Source organism: Apteryx mantelli, chromosome 4, assembly GCF_036417845.1.
Source record: "Apteryx mantelli isolate bAptMan1 chromosome 4, bAptMan1.hap1, whole genome shotgun sequence".
Lineage (NCBI taxonomy): Eukaryota > Metazoa > Chordata > Aves > Apterygiformes > Apterygidae > Apteryx > Apteryx mantelli.
Window position 1 is genome coordinate 33,880,785 of NC_089981.1, and position 6,000 is coordinate 33,886,784.

The window sequence follows — 6,000 nt, forward strand, 5'->3', positions numbered from 1 at the left end:
AAAGTTGAAAACACCTTGCACCATCTGCAAGAAGTTCTGTTCTCTTTGTAGACTGAAGTCTTCTCACAGACTATATCAGAATAGATCTCTGCAGCTATGAACCAGAAAGCAATAAGCAAAATTTCATACAGAAATGGAGTTGGCTACTGAAACAGGCAGTTCATCTTGACTAAGGCATTCCCTATAGTAAGTAACAATCTCCAAAATCAATCATAATGACTAATCACTGCTGCTACCTACTCACTCCCTATTTTTCCACGTGCTTACATAAGCCCTCTAAAACTTTTCTATCAGACTTAAACCTAAATAGCTGTATTATTGCTGATAAGCCGACTACGGCAAAATGCACACTCTGTATTGAAGAGCTTACTAGCTCATCCCTCTCTGGCCAAGCAATGGAACATGGCAGTTCAGAAAACTGACTTCAAGGAACCATGCCTCTGAAGGGCTTACCTGCCTTTGAGAGTGTGGCATGGTTACTTGACTTGGTCAGGAATAGAGGCTACACAGTACTTTTTAAAACCCTGATAATTTTATGGGATTGTACAGAAACGGAGCCAATCATAGGTGACTCACAGTAACTTGCAATAACTCACAGTGACTTTAACCTATTTCCTGGTGGCCACTTGTCTTCCTTCCAAAAAGTCCATGTCCTGATTCCTCATCATAAACACCAATTTCATGGTTTTAAAAATAATTTTCTAAGTAGGAATTCATTATAAGGCAATTTGGGGATATCTATCTGAATATTTGGCAATTTCTGAGAGGTATGAATTGTCCCGTACTTTCCAACAGAACATTAAAGGCTAGAGAGAGTACTTTGAGTGTCAGTATGTCAGCTAACTCAGTGCTAATTACTGTAACAACCATGTCAAGCATGTGTGCTTCTCCCAGCTTGTTGAATATAGAGACAGATATTGAGCTGAGTAGGAAAAGCATTGGAATATCTAGTTACGAAGGCTTACAAGGCAGCAAAAATGTAGAATTTAACTTCTCTTTGATGATGGCCTCTTTCTCAATCAAATAGACTGGTAGCTGATACCAATAATATTATTATGCTTTTTCCAATATTCCAAATGCCTAATCATTCAGTCCTCTAAATATATTAGAAATGTGAATGGTAGAATAAAATAGAATGGAATCTAAACATAAATTAACAATAAAGCACAATACATAAATAAAGCAAAGGGAAAGCAGACTCCTATATATTACTGAAGGCGATTCAAAAATAAGAATTTAATTGCTTTTGCATGATTATTATTCTTTGCTAAGTCCTTTAGCTGCTTTCCATGTGTACAAGACAACTGGAGCTTACCAGAAAAACTTGCAAACTGTACATCAAAGGTGGAACACCAGATTTAGTCTTGTGGGCTATAAATGAGCATTTTCAACAAAGACATTTGGAAGAGGAATGTGAAGGAAGAGCTGCAATCAATGGCGCTGCTGAAGGAATGACTGTAAAAGATACAGCAGGTAAAAAGATGATCTTAAAAGTCTTTGTTAAATCCTGTTTTGTGAAATCGTATGTAGATTTTTTTTCATACAGTTATCCTGTTTTGTTATGGAGCTAAAAGAAGCCTCTTTGCTAATTGTCTGATTTGCTACAATTGTGTTTATAGATTCTTTTCCTTGATTTTCATTTTCTTACAGAAATATGAACAGTATTAGGAAATAAATTAACATTGGAAAAACATGCTCTTTATTTTGTATTTTATTAGGATCTTTTTAGTTTAATCTTGCCTGGAAAGACAGCTCTTTTAAACTGAGAATGAATTGTGCTATATATAGATACTACTTTGAAACGTTTATGAAAAGTTAAAGGGAACACACCTAGAAGGCCAGAATTCTACACAGTCTAAAGCAATAATGTGCCTAATTTGAAAGCATAATTGATGTCACTGTATGCACAAATTATATGAGTTGCTGCCTAACTGACCATTACTTTTACAAATTTTTAATCTATGTACACAATTGCAGTAAGTGCACAGGTTAATTAAATGCTATTGAAAATCTGACTTGGTGTAAAGGTTGTATTAAATAAATATCAGAAAACTGAAAAAATATTAATTGGTCAGTGTTATATGCAAGATGATACACATTTTGTAGTGGGCCTTTGAAGTGTTTTAAATGATATTACTGTTAATCATTTTTATTTTACTTGCTTGATACATCTGTTAGTGTATAAAGATTGATTGTTCTTAAACATGTATAATAATTATAAAAAAAGAGTATTGAGATTGTGAATGCATTTTATGTATTAGTCTATCAAGAAGGTAAGAAAAAATATTTGAGGGGCATTAATTTAAAGATTCAAAAAAAAATTTTTTTTATTATAAAGGGATTTGATTTCCTTTTCAATTCACAATTATGTTTTTGAATATCATTACTTATAAGATGGATGTCAGCCATGTAAATTCAGATTAGTTCAGAATTATGACTATCCCAAATTATCACTGAATTTAGTTCCTGCCCTATATTTGGATTTGTCTCTAATAATTAAAATATATTTTTATTTAAACTGGTAAAATTTGTTGGCTTGTATTTACATCCGAGTTATTTCTCTGAGAATTACAAAGGTATAAACAGGAATTTAGCTTCCAACACAAGATGCAGAATGGGCAATGTCATACATAAAAATTGTATGTTGAACACAGCAAGCTGACTGGAAGTTTTAAAATTGAAGTCATGCAATCAATACACATACTGCAAACAGATGGCTCAAAAGTCAAAAATTAGCACCCTGCTTCATTCATTAAGCCAATTAATTAATTAATTAAGCTTAATGCAAAATGTATAGACAGTCTAAGGGAGGAAGACACCATAAACAATGTTTTTCCATCTTTGCTAAATACATAATTGCTAGGTGGCAGAAGAATAATTTTGTTGTTGTCTCTTTGTCCTTATCAGTTGTACATTTTTAACTGTGTAATGACCTGTTTTCACAGGGAAACTGATGGGATTTCTGACCTAGACTGTGCTCTAGTTTGTATTTTAAGAGTCTTCTGAGAGGGGGATGAACTAGAATCAGACTCCACAACTTCTTTAATGAGTGTTTTAACAACTAAGCTGCAATGTTAAAATAGAGCATGTATGCTGCCTATCATATTTTTGAATTAAAAGTAGTGTGGCTGTCTTGCCACTGCTGTTTGTGCTCTCTGCTGGCCATTTGTACAAAGCATGCTGAGATGTACTAGGACTCTAAGCACAATGTGGAGATTAGACATTATCTCAGGACTACAAAAAAGCTGAGGTGGAAGTTAGTTCAATACACATATTGGAGCCAAAGAGTAGCTACTTAGGAAAAATGTTGCTCTAAAAGATACACACTGAATTAAATCAAGTGCCTACCAAGTTAAATACCCAGTGAAAAGTAGGTCACTTTCTTGGATTATAGGTTACTTCCTCGGTTTTAAATGCCTTCCATCCTCAGTCCATTTTTATGAAAACCAAAAAGTCCAAACCAAATGAGAATACAAACCTTTAAAAAAAGTGGAAAAATAACAAAATATATTTTTGTTTTAAAATTTTAAAATACTCAAAAGTTTGTCTGGCATTGATATGTTGTATAAAATGAATGCAAACTGTATTCAATGGTACTTCAAACAAAAATGGCAGCACAATTTTCAAATTGTAAGTTTCACTACAATGTTTTAAGTGTTATTCTGCATATTAATAGGAGACAAATCCTACAGACAATAAGGACACATGTAGTATGTTACTGCACCCTTTTGGTAGCAATAAAAATTTTTCACTTGTATTCCAAATGCAAACCTTTTCACAACCTAAAAGAACTTTTAAGACTCTTTAATACTGTATATTAATAAAATTTTGAATTCTACATAATTTAAAAATTAATTGATTGATAAGACACATTCATGTACTGGTGATCCTTAAGCCTTCTGTTGAAATTCATTGTATTAGCCTTCATGATGTGGGACTTCATTACTTGAAATACCTTGTTATAACACAAAAAATATAAATTTAAGATAAGATCATGCTGGCTTCTCTAGGATTTTCTCTTAACTCATTCTACCAGAGCTACCTCAGCTATGGTTTAAGAATACAAATTGCAGAATTGACCAAATCCTGGAATTTGTGTGCTGAAGACAAGATCCACAATTTACTGTTGATAGTATGTGTTGTGGATTTGGATGATTGTAGTTGGTTGTAATGTGTTTGACCTACTAATTTGTATAGTTAAATGTTTTTTACATTTCTTTGTGCTAAGCATAATCAGAGAAAAAGCAGGCTTAAAAAATTAATTCCTGATATCTCCAGTTTTGTTTTAAATCTTTTATTTCGGTGTTAGTGTAGCAGTATCACTGTATGAATTGTTGAAGTAAAAACATTCATATTTTGAGTGATTCAGAACCACGAATCAAAAAGTTAGCTCTAGTTAAAATAGGGAGAAATTAAATCTTTTAATCTGTTTTGGTGATGTTAAAGTTAAATTCTTAGTTTCATTAACACAGTCAGGGAAATATGAAATATTGGGACATTTGATGCTTTTACATTCTGATGTGCCATTCCGTAAGTCATACAATTTTAGCCATACCATAACCTGAGTTAAAATGCCAAAAAGCCATTTATAGATTTAAAAGCTGCTGTTTTCCTACTATAAATAACCACTGCTGTCACTGAAAAGTAGTAGATGAATAAATCTGAGTCTTTTAACCTCCCTATTGTTAAAGCCAAGGTTTTAAAACAGTGTTTACCTGGCATTATTATGTCAAATGTTCTGTAAAAAAAATCAATTAGAGATTACTGAACAATTATGCTTCCATCTACCTTTATGTACTTAAGACAATTTTAAGATATTAGTCTTGGTAGTTTGTTGTTAATAAAGAAAATCCCTGCACTGTGTTTGAATTAAGGTTGCTAGGAATATTGGAAGTGAAATTGTGATCTTGTTGAGATCCATGGAATCTTCGAAACCTAAACAGCAAAGAAATGAAAAGATTTGGCTACCAATAATATCTTTCCTACACTGTGTACACAGAGCCACAAATACCCCATGTGGAACACAAGTATATTGCAGAGAATACACTATAGAAATCATAGACACGTTGTTATTTGCCATCATCATCCGCTAATGAAATCCATGATTTACTACCAGAATAGACGTGTTCCCAAATTATGTAATTACTCCCTTATTGGGAGTGTACACAGTGGAGTTCGGAAAGGCAGTGCTGAAAAATTGTCCTTTGCATGAGGTTAAGAAAGAAGCATGGTCCATTCCTGATTTTAGAGATGGGGTCATTAGTGAGATGTGAATATGTAATGCTGATGTTCTTCAGTTTTCAATTTCTTACTCTTCTTGCCTTTGCACTAAGTGTAGTATAACCAGAATAACCATAATGAATGCACAGTTGAGTGATTTTGGATGATAAATAAATATGTTCGTTTTATAAAATACTTAACAGTGATTCAGGTTCATGTATATCAAAGAAACCCATCATCGTTAGGACCTCAGGGCAGATGAAGAACAAAATGGCTGAATAGTTTTATGGAGCGTATGAGAGAAAAGGTAACTTTTTTCCTTTGTTAAAGATCCTCACTGTTGCCAATTCTTCAGCTTTTTCCTAGACAGGTTTAATAATTTCCAGAATTTCTTAGTTTTTCCTGAGGTAATTTCTGATTCATCAAAGACCATCTTCATCTAAAAACTAAGATTCATGACCTTAACAAATCCATTCTCAAGGTCCTTCTGTGGTTTCAGACAACATTACTGAAGGCATGTATCAAAACAGAGTTCTGTATTCTAGCCCTAATCTTTTCAAAAGATCTTAGAAGTTTTTTGCAAAGAATTGTAGTAATTTTCCTTCTGGTAATTGACCAAATAATTATAAAATGCTAGAGAGAAAATAAGATTTTCAGTATACTGTGTATGAAATTTTGCTTTTCTCTTATTTTAGTTTAGTTTAAATGGGTTTCAGTAAAAACTCAAAAAGGTTGTTTACCCAAATTTTAATCTCTAATCCTTTAAGACTCAATAGTGCA